This window comes from Giraffa tippelskirchi, chromosome Y (assembly GCF_054371585.1).
Source record: "Giraffa tippelskirchi isolate mGirTip1 chromosome Y, T2T-mGirTip1v1.2.pri, whole genome shotgun sequence".
Classification (NCBI taxonomy): Eukaryota; Metazoa; Chordata; class Mammalia; order Artiodactyla; family Giraffidae; genus Giraffa; species Giraffa tippelskirchi.
Window position 1 is genome coordinate 25,149,079 of NC_137290.1, and position 14,127 is coordinate 25,163,205.

Consider the following 14,127-nt stretch of genomic DNA (forward strand, 5'->3'; position numbering starts at 1 on the left):
CTTCCCTATTTCCCAGAACTTGTTCAGATTCATGTCCATAGGGTTGGTGATGTTATCTAACCGTTTCATCATCTGCTGACCACTTCTCCTTTTACCTTCAATCTTTCCCAGTATCAGGACATTTTCTACTGAGTCAGCTCTTTGCATCAGGAGGCGAAAGGAAGAAAGAACACTGAAAGGTAACGAAGTTTTCCAAGGAGAGGCCTTGAAACTCTTCAGGATACAGATGCAGAAAACACTTTTGACAACATTCAACACCCATTCATGATGGGTATATGCAAAAACATGTACAGGCAGTGGGATCACAGGGAACCTTCTTCAACCATATATGAATAAATCCACTGCACACATGATTCACAATGGTAAAAACCTGAGAGCATGCCCCCTAATGTTATGAATAAGATAAAGATGCCAACTCTCACCATTGTTATTCAGCATCGTCTCTGGACTCCAATTGCAAGCAATCAGAGGAGAAGAAGAAAACAATTTTCAAACGAACTGGGAAAGAAGAGGTGAAACTGTCACTGTTTGCACATGGCATGATACTATGCCCAGAGAATCCAAAGATGCCACCAGGAAATGACTAGAACTAATCCAGGACTTTAGGGAAGGAGCTGGATACAAAGATAACACACAGAACACTCTTGCTTTTCTATAAAATAACAACAACAACAAAAAAATAGAAACGAAGGAAGCAATCCCATTCACCATGGAAACAAGAAAAGAAAATTTTCTGGGAACAAACCTACCTAGGCTGGGAACAAACTTGTGCACAGAAAAAAATAAGGCATGGATGAAACAAAAGTGATACAAAGAGATAGTGAGATACACGATTCTCATGTACTGGAAGAAAAAACGTTGTGAAAATGGCTACACTATAAAATGCAGTTTACAGATTCAGTGCCATTCCTATGAAATTGCCAATGGCATTTTTCACAGATAGTAGAACAAAAAAGTTTTTTAACTTGTATGGAAATACAGAAGACCTTGAAGAACCATGTTGCCTTGAGAGAGAAAAACAAGAGCTGGAGGATTCAGACTCCCTGATTTCAGTCTATACTACAAAGCTGTAGTAATCAATGTGGTATGGAACTAACACAGAAACAGGAATATAGAGCAATGGAACATGACAGAAAACCTGGAGATAATCTCATGCCCAAATGGGTCCCCTAATCTATGACAAAGGAGGCAGCAATATTCCATGGAAAAAAGACAATCTCTTTTATAAGTGATGGTGGAAAATCTTGACAGCTAAAGGTAAAAGAATGAAATTAGGAAACTTCCACATCGTTGTTCTGTGGCCACGTCATGTCTGACACTTTGTGAAGCCGTGGGTGTGGAGCTGTCCTCCACTATCTCCCGGAGTGTGCCCAGGTTCATATCCACTGCATCGGTGATGCCATCCAACCATCTCATCCTTGTTTCTGGCTTTGCATTCTGCCTTCAGTCTTTCCCAGCATCAGGGTCTTTTCCAGGGAGTTTGCTTTTCGCATCAGGTGGACAAAGTTTTAGAGCTTCAGCTTCAGCAGTGGTCCTTCCAATGAGTATTTAGGGTCGATTGCCTTGAAGATTGACTGGTTTGGTCTCCTTGCTGTCCAAGGGATTCTCAAGAGTCTTCTCCAGCCCCACAGTTCAAAAGCATCTGTTCTTTGGCGTTCCGCCTCCACTGTGGTTCATCTCTCACAACCATATATGACTACTAGAAAGAACGTAGCCTCGACTCTACGAACCTTTGTCAGCAACATGATAGCTTTGCTTTTTACACACTGTTTAGGTGTATCATAGCTTTCCTGCCAATAAGCATTTGTTTTCTAATTTCATGGCTGCAGTCACCATCTGCAGCGATTTTAGAGCCCAGGAAGAGGAAATCTGGCACAGCTTTCCCGTTTCCCCTTTCTAGTTGCCATGAAGTGATGGAAACGGATATTGTGATCTGCGTTTTTATACTGAGTTTTATGCCTGATTTTGCACTGTCCTCCTTCACCCTCATCAAAAGATTCTTTAGTCCCTCTTCATTTTCTATCATTAGAGTGGTATGCATATGCATATTGTAGATGGTTGACATTTCTCCCATCAATCATGATTCCAGGTGTAACTCATCCAGCCTGGCATTTCTCATGATGTGCTATGTGCTTAAGTTAAATAAACAAGGTGACAATCAACAGCCTTGTCATCCTTTCTCAATCCTGAACCAGTCACTTTTTCCATACGTGGTTCTAATGCTTGGTTCTTGACCTGCCCACAGGTCTCTCAGGATCCAGGTAAAAGATGGTCCTGTATTCCCATCTCTTTAAGGGTTTCTCACAATTTGTTATGATCCACACAATCAAAGACTGTATAGAGTCGTCAGTGAAAAAGAAGTAGAGGTTTTTCTGGAATTAACTTGCTATTTCTCTCATCCAGCAAATGGTGACAACTTGAGCTCTTGCTCCTCTGCTGTTTCTAAAGCTACCTGAAGATCTGGAATTTCTCAGTTCACGTAATGCTGAAGCCTAGCATGAAGGATTTTGAGCATAAATTTTTAGCATGGGAGGCCAGCACTATTATATGGTGGCTTGAATGTTCTTTAGTCCTACTCTTCTTGGGAATTGGGGAAAGGATTTACTTTTTCCAGGCCTGTGGCCATTGTTAGGTTTTCGAGATTTGCTGACATCTTGAGTGCAGCACAGGTCATAGCAAAAACCCTCCTCCAACAACACAAGAGAAGACTCTACACATGGAGATCACCAGATGGTCAACACTGACATCAGATTGATTATATTCTTTGCAGCCAAAGATGGAGGAGCTCTATACATTCAGCAAAACAAACAAACAAACAAAATAATGGGGGAAGACTGTGGCTCAGATCATGAACTCCTTATTGCCAAATTTAGACTTAAATTGAAAAAAGTAGGGAAAGCCACTAGACCATTCATGTATGACCTAAGTCAAATCCCTTATAATTATACAGTGGAATTGACAAATAGATTTAAGAGACTAGATCTGATAGACAGAGTGCCTGATGAACTATGGACAGAGGTATGTGACGCTGTACAGGAGACAGGGATCAAGACCATCCCCACTGAAAAGAAGTGCACAAAAGCAAAATAGCTTTCTGAGGAGGCCTGAAAAATAGCTGCGGAAAGAAGAGAAGCAAAATGCAAAGGAGAAAAGGAAAGATATTCGCATCTGAATGCAGAGTTCCAAACAAGAGCAAGGTGATATAAGAAACCCTTCCTCAGTGATCAATGCAAAGACACAGAGGAAAACATCAGAATGGGAAAGATTAGCAATCTGTTCAAGAAAATTAGAGATACCAAGGGAACTTTTCATGCAAAGATGGTCTCGATAAAGGACAAAAATGGTATGAACCTGACAGAAGCAGAAGATATTAAGTAGAGGTGGCAAGAATACACAGAAAAACTGTACAAGGAAGATCTTCATGCCCCAGATGATCACAATGGTGCACTCACTCACTACAACCAAACATCCTGGAATGTGAAGTCAAGTGGGCCTTAAAAGCCTCACTACGTATAAAGCTAGTGGAGGTGATAGAATTCCAGTTGAGCTATTGCAAATCCTCAGAGATGATGCTGTGAAAGTGCTGCACTTGTTATGCCAGCAAATCTGAAAAACTTAGCAGTGGCCACAGGATTGGAAAGGGTCGGTTTTCATTCCCATGTCACAGAAATGCAATGCCAAAGAATGCTTAAAAACCGTATAATTGCACTCATTTCACACACTTGTAAAGTAATGCTCAAAATTCTCCAAGCCAGGCTTCAGCAATACGTGAACTGTGAACTTCCAGAGGTTCATGCTGGTTTTAGAAAAGGCAGAGGAACCAGAGATCAAATTGCCAACATCCGCTGGATCATCGAAAATGCAAGAGAGTTCCAGAAAAACATCGATCTGCTCTATTGACTATGTCAAAGCTTTTGACTGTGTGGATCAAAATAAACTGTGGACAATTGTGAAAGAGATGGGAATGCAAGACCATCTGAAGTTTCTCTTGAGAAACCTGTATGCAAGTCAGGAAGCAAGAGTTAGAACTGGACATGGAACAACTGACTGCTTCCAAAAAGGAAGAGGAGAACGTCAAGGTTGTATATTGTCACCCTGCTTATCAAACTTATATGCAGAGTACATCATGAGAAACGTTGGGCTGGAAGAAACTCAAGCTGGAATCAAGATTGCCATGAGAAATAGTGATAATCTCAGATACACAGACCACACCACCCTTGGCAGAAAGTGAAGATGAACTCAAGAGCCTCTTGATGAAAGTGAAAGAGGAGAGTGAAAAAGCTGGGTTAAAGCTCAACGTTCAGACAACTAAGATCATACATCTGCTCCCATCTCTTCATGGGAAATAGATGGGGAAACAGTGGAAACAGTGAAAGACTTTAATTTCGGGGGCTCCAAAATCACTGCTGATGGTGATTTCAGCCATGAAATTAAAAGACACTTGTTCTTTGGAAGGAAGGTTATGACCAACTTAGATAGCATATTTAGAAGCAGAGACATTACTTTGCCAACAAAGGCCCATCTAGTCAAGGCTATGGTTTTTCCAGTGGTCATATATGGATGTGAGAGTTGAATGGTGAAGAAAGCTGAGCACCGAGGAATTGATACTTTTGAACTGTGGTGTTGGAGAAGACTCTTGAGAGTCCCTTGGACTGCAAGGAGATCCAACCTGTCCATCCTAAAGGAGATCAGTCCCGGGTGTTCATTGGAAGAACTGATGTTCAAGCTGAAACTCCAGTACTTAGGCCACCTCATGCGAAGAGTTGATTCATTGGAAAATACCCCAATGCTGGGAAGGATTGGGGGCAGGAGGAGAAGGGGATGACAGAGGATGAGATGGTTGGATGGCATCACCGACTCAATGAACATAGGTTTGGGTGAACTTCGGGAGTTGGTGATGGACAGGGAGGCCTGGTGTGCTGCGATTCATGGGGCTGCAAAGAGTCGGACATGACTGAGCGACTGAACTCAACTGAATTGATCTGAGTGCAGCACCTTGATAGCATCGTCTTTTAGGACTCTAAGTAGCTCTGCTGGAACTCCATCACCTCACTTGGTTTCACACTCCTGAATGGCGGGCTCTGGGCGAATGGTCACACCATCGTGCTTATCTGAGTCGTTTAGGCCTGTTTTTCTACACTTCTGTAGATTCTTTTCATCTCATCTTGATCTCTTCTACTTATTTTCGGTCTTTGCTGTTGCTGTCCTTTATCATGGCCATCTTTGGATGAAATGTTCTTTTGATATCTCCAATTTTCTTGAAGAGATCTCTAGTCTTTCCTTTCTATTGTTTTCTTCTATTTCTTTGCATTGTTTATTGAAGAAGCCCTGTTTGTCTCTCTTTGTTATTCTCTGGAACTCTGCGCTCAGTTGGGGTACCTTTGCCTTTTCCGCATGTTTTTTGCTTCTCTCCTTTCCACAGCAACTTGTAAACCCTCCTCAGACAGTCACTGTGCCTTCATGCTTTTATTTTTCGTCAGGATGGTTTGCTCACTGTTCAATATTTTGGACCTCCTACCACAGTACTTGAGACACTCTCTTTACTAGATATAAACCCTTGAAACTATTTGTTACCTCCACTGCATATTCAGAGGGGATTTGATTCAATTTGTACCTGGCTGGCCTAGTCGTTCTCCCCTCTGCACCCCACCCCAACTCCTCCCCGTTTAGTTTAAGCCTGCATTTTGCCATGAGAAGATGATGATCTGATGACGATCCACAGGTCTTGTTTTTGCTGACGGTATGCAGCTTTTCCCACTTGATTGCTACCAAGAAGATGATCAATCGGATATCGGCAGAGACCATTTGATGACATCCTTCTGTAAGGTCGTCTCTTCTGTTGTTGTAAAAGGATGATTGCTATGACCAGTGCAATTCATGAAAGAATTTGATTAGTCCATGTCTTGCTTCATTTTTCACTCCAAGGTCAAACTTGCCTGTCACTCCAGGTACCTCTTGACTTCCTACTTTTGAAATCCAACCCCCTATAATGATAAGGATATCTTTCATTTGGTGTTAGCTCTACAAGGTCTTGTAAGTCTTCATAAGAACTGATTATTTCAGCTTCTTCAGCATCTGCATTTGTGGGATAGACTTTTATATCTCACGTAAAAAAACAATCTTGGCAGAGACCTAATCCATGAGATAAGGAACTTTTTATATTTCATTTAGGAAAATCTGGGTCGCGATTTTCCAAATGAGATATGCAGTTCTCTATATTTCATGAATGAAAGTCTAGGCACTGATTTTCCTACATGAAATATGGATTTCTCTACTTTCACATTTGAAACTCAAGGCACGGAGCACTTTCCCCTGAAATATGAAATTCTTGTATTTCACATGGAATTGGCAATAAATAAGGTCACGTTTTGTAACACAAAATATGGAATTTTTCATATTTCTCATCTGAAAACCTGTGTACTGACTTTACTTCCTGAACTACAGAATACTGTATATTTAACAATTGAAACACTTGGCATCGATTTTCCTAAAGAAATATGGAAATTTCTGTTTCATTCATAAAGTGATTTTCATGCTTGAGGTGTGAAACTCTCTGTATTTCACCCAAGAAAACTTGCATGAAGCTCTTCAGTATGAAATATGGAATTCTGTATATTTTGCATTTGCAAATCTGGGGACAGATTTTCTCATGTGAGATACAAAATGTCAGTTATTCACATGTGAATATTTGTGTCAGATTTTGACATACAAAATACGGGATTTTCCGTGATTCGCAAATTAACATCTGGGCCAGACAGTCAAATATAGAATGAGCTATATTTCATATATGAAAATCTGGTCACAGATTTCCCTATTGAAGTTTGGAATTCTCTGGATTTCATTTCTGAAAATCTGGGTGAAGACTGCCCTGCATGATATATGGAATAATCCATATTTCACACATGAAAATCTGGGTGCCAATATTTCTACATGAATTGCATAAATCTCTGAAGTAACAGTTGTATTTCTAGGTTTTGATTTTCCCATATGAAAAATGTGCATCTGTATATGTCACATATGAGACTGTGAAAGCAATTTTTTGGGGGCATGATATATGAAATACTCAGTATTTTATTTATGAACATCTGCATGTCTGTATTACTACATGAAGTTTTGAAATTCTGTGTATTTCTCATCAGAAAATCTGGGCATCCATTTTCCTATATTAAATATGAATTTCTCAAATTTTCCAACATCTACATCACAGCACAGTTTTCATTACATAAAATACGGACTTATTTATATTTCACATCTGAAAATCAGGGTGCATATTTTCCTGCATGAATGATGGCATTATCTCTGTTTCTCATGTGAAAATCTGGACACCAATTTCCTTTTTGCTGTTTGTTTGGTTGGTTTTTGCTAACAATAAATATTTTAATAGAAACAGATATATTGTTTCATTCAATAAAAATGTGAAAGATTATGTCTAAGTAGATGTAAAGACTGGAAGAAAATCTACTCCATCTTTTCAGTAGTCAAAAAACAAACAAACAAACAAACAAACAAACAAACAAAAAAACCTGATGACTAGCCCAGACTGAAGGGACAGAATGGGACGAATGAAGTTCAGTTCACAGGACTTGTTAGCTCTAGAGCATTCTTTTTTTTTTTTTCTTTTTTACGAAAATCTAATTAGTTCATTTTCAGGTAACTTTTATTGTTTATTATAAATTTATTTATTTTAATTGGGCGCTAATTACTTTACAATATCTAAGTGGTTTTTCCACACATTGACATGAATCCGCCACAGGTGTACATGTGTTCCACATCCTGAAGCCCCTTCACACCTCCCTCCCCATCCCATCCATCTGGGTCCTCCCAGTGCACCAGCCCCGAACACCCTGTCTCATGCATCGAATCTGGTCTGTCATATGATACGATATGGCATATGATCTGGTTTGACATATGATAATATACATGTTTCAATGTCATTCTCCCAAATCATTCCACCCCTGTAATCTCCCACAGAGTCCAAAAGACTGTTCTATACATCTGTGTCTATTTTGCTGTCCCGCATATAGGGTTATCGTTAGCATCTTTCTAAGTTCCATATATATTTGTTAATATACTGTATTGGTGTTTTGCTTTCTGACTTACTTCACTCTGTATAATAGGCACCAGTTTAATCCACCTCGTTAGAAGGGATTCAAATGCATTTATTTTAATAGCTGAGTAATATTCCATTGTGTATATGTATCACAGCTTTCTTATCCATTCGTCTGCTGATGGCCATTTGGGTTGCTTCCGTGTCCTGGCTATTATAAACAGGCCTTCGATGAATATTGGGGTACACGTGTCTCTTTCAGTTCTGGCTTCCTCGGTGTATATGCGCAGCAGTGGGTTTGCTGGGTTGTATGGCAGAACCTCCACACTGTTCTCCATAGTGCCTGTACTAGTTTGCATTCCCACCGAGAGTGTAAGAGGGTTCCTTTGTCTCCGTACCCTCTCGAGCATTTATTGTTTGTAGATTATTGGATGGCAGGCATTCTGACCAGTGTGAGATGGTACCTCGTTGTGGTTTTGATTTGCATTTCTCTGCTAATGAGTGATGTTGAGCATCTTTTCATGTGTTTGTTAGCCATCTGTATGTCTTCTTTGGAGAAATGTCTGTTTAGTTCTTTGGCCCAATTTTTGATTGGTTCACTTACTTTTCTGGACTTGAGCTGCAGGTGTTGCTTGTATACTTTTGAGATTAACTCTTTGTCAGTTGCTTCATTTGCTATTAGTTTCTCCCATTCTGAAGGTAGGCTTTTCCCCTTGCTTCTAGTCTCTGTGGTTGTACAAAAGCTTTTAAGTTTCATTAGCTCCCATTTGTTTATTTTTGCTTTTATTTCCATTACTCTGGGAGGTGGGTCATAGAGCATTCTGCTGTGATTTGTGTCGGAAAGTGTTTTGTCTATGTTTTCCTCTAGGGCTTTTATAGTTTGTGGTCTTACGTTCAGATCTTCAATCCATTTTGAGTTTATTTTTGTGTACGGTGTTAGAAAGTGTTCTAGTTTCATTCTTTTACAAGTGGTTGACCAGTTTTCCCAGCTCCACATGTTAAAGAAATTGTCTTTTCTCCGTTTTATTTTCTTGCCTCCTTTGCCAAAGATAAGGTGTCCATAGGTACATGAATTTATCTCTGGGCTTGCTATTGTGTTCCATTGATCTATGTTTCTGTCTCCACGCCAGTACCATACTGTCTTGATGACTGTTGCTTTGTAGTATAGCCTGAAGTCAGGCAGGTTGATTACTCCTATTCCATTCTTCTTTCTCAAGATTTCTTTGGCTATTTGAGGTTTTTTATATTTCCATACAAATTGTGAAATTATTTTTTCTAGCTCTGAAAAATACCGCTGGTAGCTTGATAGGGATTACATTGAATCTATAGATTGCTTTGGGTAGTATACTCGTTTTCACTATGTTGATTCTTCTGATCCATGAACATGGTATATTTCTCCATCTATTTGTGTCTTGTTTGATTTCTTTCATCAGTGTTTTATAGTTTTCTATATGTAGCTTCCTTGTATCTTTAGGTAGATTGAGGTTTTTAAAGGCATAAGCCACACTTCTTGCATGGCTCTGCAATAAAACATACTCTGCTTTAAACTCTAATGTTTCGATATTGCTTGGCCCAAGGTTGCTGGGTACAGGGGTATTTAGTTACAGTAACACCTTATCTCTCAAGTCTGTGGAGGTTAACAGAATCTCTTGAGAGAATGTCTCATTTCAAAACCACATACACTCATAAAAGGATGACCAGTTTTTTCTTGTGTGTGAAGCAAATTAACAGACACTGAGAGCTCTCCTAGTTACCAGGTGAATTTAGGACAAAGTGTGACAAAGGTTTTCATCAGGTCTTACTTGAGGACTATTCATTATTTTGGAAACTTTGTCATGAACTGATTTGCTAGGATATATAGAGAGAGTATATCTTTTATCTTTTCTATCGTTTAGTAGTTTGCTTCTCATGTGTGTCACATTATGTTTTAATATGTGCATACATTTTCATACTGTAAAATATGGGGAATTTCATTCTCAATTTGGAAAGTGTGTGGTGAGATATTCACAGATGAAATGCAGAGAATTCTGTATTTCATTCAGGAAATCTACATGCATGTATTCAGATGTGAAATACCAAGTTCCATGCTTCACGTAGAACACTTTTGCCCTCATGTCAAAATGTGATACAGACATGGAATTCTCTCTGTTGAGAGAAATTTATACAGAGATGCTAAGGATAGTGCCCCACCAAGGGCCACGGCTCTCCATTATCAGAGGAATTGAAGTCTGCCCATTTATTGCACAGAGGCCCTTTCACAGTGATTCTGTTCTCACCCAGCCTCCAGGTGAGAACACAGCCCAGCCTACCCCATCAGCCCAGGCCTGTGGGACTAGGAGGGGTAAGAGGATCAACCCAAGACACCCTTTTAAGGAGTGATGTTTCAAACTGACAAACTCTGCATGTAGCAGGTGCTTCTGCTACAGTGCTACCAGTCTCCCAAACCTTACAGAAAAGGGCAAGCTGTGCTCAGATGCCTGGTCATGTCGAGGATAGAATGGTCCTGCACTTGAGAAGGACAGAAAACCCTTTGTAGCTGGGTGTCCTAGGGGCTGTGCAGAGCCCCTCTTCTGTGCCTGGGAATCTGGCCCACTTCATTTTTCTGCTCCTTCGTATCCTCCCTGACTGCGCCCAGGTGCTTCGTTTCTGCCTCTCCTTTCTGATCAGGCATCCATGTTTACATTTACATGCCTGTTTACACTTCCAGCTTGCTCTGTCGGTGAGACCCCTGGGCTTTTTTCCGTGGTGTCAGTGCTTCTGCTGCCCTATGATCTTTCTACCTTACACAAGCTCTTTCACGTTTTCAGTGTCCATTCTTCCATCCCACAGCCAGACCAGCTCAGACAGCTCACACACACATTTGTGTCAGCACATGTGTGTGCATGCTCTCCCACCCACCTACCCCCCCACACAAACAATCCTGAAAAGAAACTTGCACAGATGTGCCGCTAATTGTTTACTTGTCCAGTATAATGAACTTTGGTAAGCACCCCTCTTTTCTTGGCCCGGTTATTATTATTTTTTTCACTCACTAGTTGATCAAATCAGCGTCCTCTTCTACTTCTATGATACATCCTGGAAGGTGAATGGGATTTGCTCATGAGGGGGCTGACTTACAAAGAGGTTGGCAGGGTTGGAAGTCCTCACTGTGGATGGTTGAGTGACGTGTGCCTGTGTTCTCTACTCCCATCACAACAGACTGGTTCACAGTGCCAATCATGGTGGCATGATTCCATTCCCTGTGCTTTCCTTCCAGAAAAAGCACAGAAATAGCAAGGGGCTTTGAACTTGAAATTGATCATGCACCCCCTTTGCCCAGGCTATAGCAGGTCACTGAGGACAAGAATTCTTTAACAAATTCCTATTCACAGAAAGGCAAGTCCCAACTCTTACTGCCTGAGTGATGCTTCACTTAAAATCATGAAGAAATTCTGCATGGGTAATGCCAGGTTAACGATCACTGCAAGAAGTGGTAATAGTCAATGTCCTTCTTTCCTGCAGCAGTGTTTATAGAACACTTAACAAGTCAACCCCAAATCTCTCCTGACAGATCAAAAATTTTCTGACAGATGCATTCCTGCAACATCTTTGCCCTTTGTGATCCTAATTAATATTCTCATTTCAACGAGTGATATTCTTGCCCCATGGGCATTTCTGTAAGTGTGTGGGTATTGCTGTTTCCAAACGGGGGTCACTGTTAACTATTCCTGTGATAAAGCATTTCTTGCTGTTCACAAATATCGTGTATCTCTTAAAAAAAAGTCACAAGTCAAGATGTTGGAAACATTTGATCCAGGAATGAAAGAAATCATCCAATTCACACACAATCTGACAAAGACACACAAACTTAAAAAACAAAAGTGAATACAAGCAACACAATTCACGTATGTTGAATAGGGCCTTGCAAGAACTGACACAGCTATTGCAGCAGAGCTGTGTATAATGGCACAGGCATGGGTGTCATATCAAAGAAGACAGGAGGCATAGGCAGACCCAGAGGAAGAAACATCAACTCACATTCAAGGGCAGGCACAACAGAGACACCCAATCTTCATTCTAAACAGAGGAAAACATGAACACATCCAGGGAACAGGAAACAAATGCAGCTCAGGGTGATTGAGCCAGAATGCTCAAGAAATCATCAGTAACCCGCCAAGTCTCACACGCATTGATATTCAGTGGAAGAAAACCTTACACAACACGTCCAAGTGTGCAGTCAAATCTAATAGCACCTAGATCTTAGGGCCCAAGTAAAAGCCCGAAAGACACTGGGACACATGTCATGGCAAGTTTCCAGAGAATGACCATCAAGTCAACGATGCACTGTTCAGTTTTACTAACCAATCCGTGACTATCTCTGCACTCTTCACTTCAGGACAGGTTAGAGCTAAAGCCACCCCTGGTACTGAATCACTGGTACTGAAGACAGGTGATATTAGGCGTTGGGGCACCCTGTCCTTAACTCTTCTTGTCTTTAAGTTCTTTGCAGTGCCTTACTAAAACTTCTGAATGTGGATAACTAGAATGAGCCCAGTCTAAGGTCCCCAAACACATGCACCAATATGCTATCCCACACCCACAGCAGAGTTATTACACATTAGTTTCTGCTTTGCGTTGTTTTGTTTTGAACTGGTGCTGAGAAACACAGGTACCAGCCTGCCGGAGCCCCAAGGATTCTTTGAAGATTACAGATTAAGAAAGTAAGAAGACATGTTTCCATTGTTTGCTGAGCTGCTTGTACAGAAAGCACCCAGAGAAGGCCAAGCCTTGCCTTCTGGAACTGTAGATGCTCCTCTGCAGAAGGGGCATACTGGGGTGCAGATAGTCAAATGCAAAAGTTGGCCCTGAGCAGGAGATCTCATTCAGTGCACCTTGAAGGGGGCATCCATGAACCCATGAACTTTGACGTTCATTCTTTACCCTTTGCCCTCAAAAGAGATGCTGCTGTCGGGAGACAATTTTTGGAGTGAGAACTCCATGTGAGACAGAAATATCACCCTCAGGCAAGCCCACGTTGGAGCCATTGTATCTGGGGCGAGTGGACAAACGTTGACCTCTCCCTACTCCCTTTGTGCCAGTCTGTCCTTTGCCCAATCCAGAGGTGGACGTGATTCCGAAAAGCAGCCATCTACTTGGAAAGGGCCACCCTAAGTTCTGACCAGTCCCTCAGTGAGCTCTGTATTCTCCAGGCGTTCCCATTGGCCCTTGGCCCGCAGAGTAGCGACAAAGCCCCAGAAGAATGTCCCTTGTGGTTTTATACAGTCTGTGCTGAGCCATTCAGCAAGGAAGAGACACTGTCACCAGAGGGTTCGTGAGAAAAATGTTATTTCTACACCTAGTCCTGACAGAGGGCCTTGGGCACAGAGCTTAAGCCTTCCTGGAAAAAAAGGATATTAACCGCTGAGCCATCATGGGACACAGAGTGCACGGCTGGGTATGCTGGACCTTGCCTGTTTAACATCCCCATTCCCCTGACTTCTGCCCCTGCAGACTTTGTACCTAAACTGAGTTCCTGGAAAAAAGAACAGAGTTCACATGAGCTCAAACATATATGATGGGATCTGGTTTTGTTTGTCTGTCTGTTTCCTGGCGATTTATCTTTTCCCCTGGTCACTTTTGCCAGAAACTAATATCCTGACTGCCTTCCCACCCCCTCACTTTCACCCTGGGCCACAGCCCCTCCATATACTTTATGCCCCCATCTCCTAAGATGTTACCTGGAACCCTAGCTCTGGGAAGATGACTCTCAGCAAAGCTGAACCGTGCAGTCATATACACAAGAAGGCTATGTGGTTCATAGTGAGTTGAATGTTAAGGCTTTTTCCTTGTCCTGTACTCTTAAAATGCCTGATGATATCCAGCAGTGATGATACCTGGGACACCACCTTCCAATAAAGTTGTGTTCCATTATTTCAATCTCTGGCCCTTGTTCACCAGACCCTTTCCATGAACATCCACATTTCCCTTGTGAAGTTGCCAGACCCACAGTTAATGGCCCCTGCTCTTCCTTCTCCTTCCTCCCCAACCCCGCCCCACAGGAAGAACTGTGTCCCCTGACACAACCCCAACATATGGCTTAA

The 14,127-nt window shown here is 41.5% G+C and overlaps 1 pseudogene; it reads left to right on the top strand.

Moving 5' to 3' along the window:
• The window catches only part of LOC145537562 (MYND-type zinc finger-containing chromatin reader ZMYND8-like), a 43,029-nt pseudogene that overhangs the window by 287 nt on the left and 28,615 nt on the right, over positions 1-14,127 (top strand).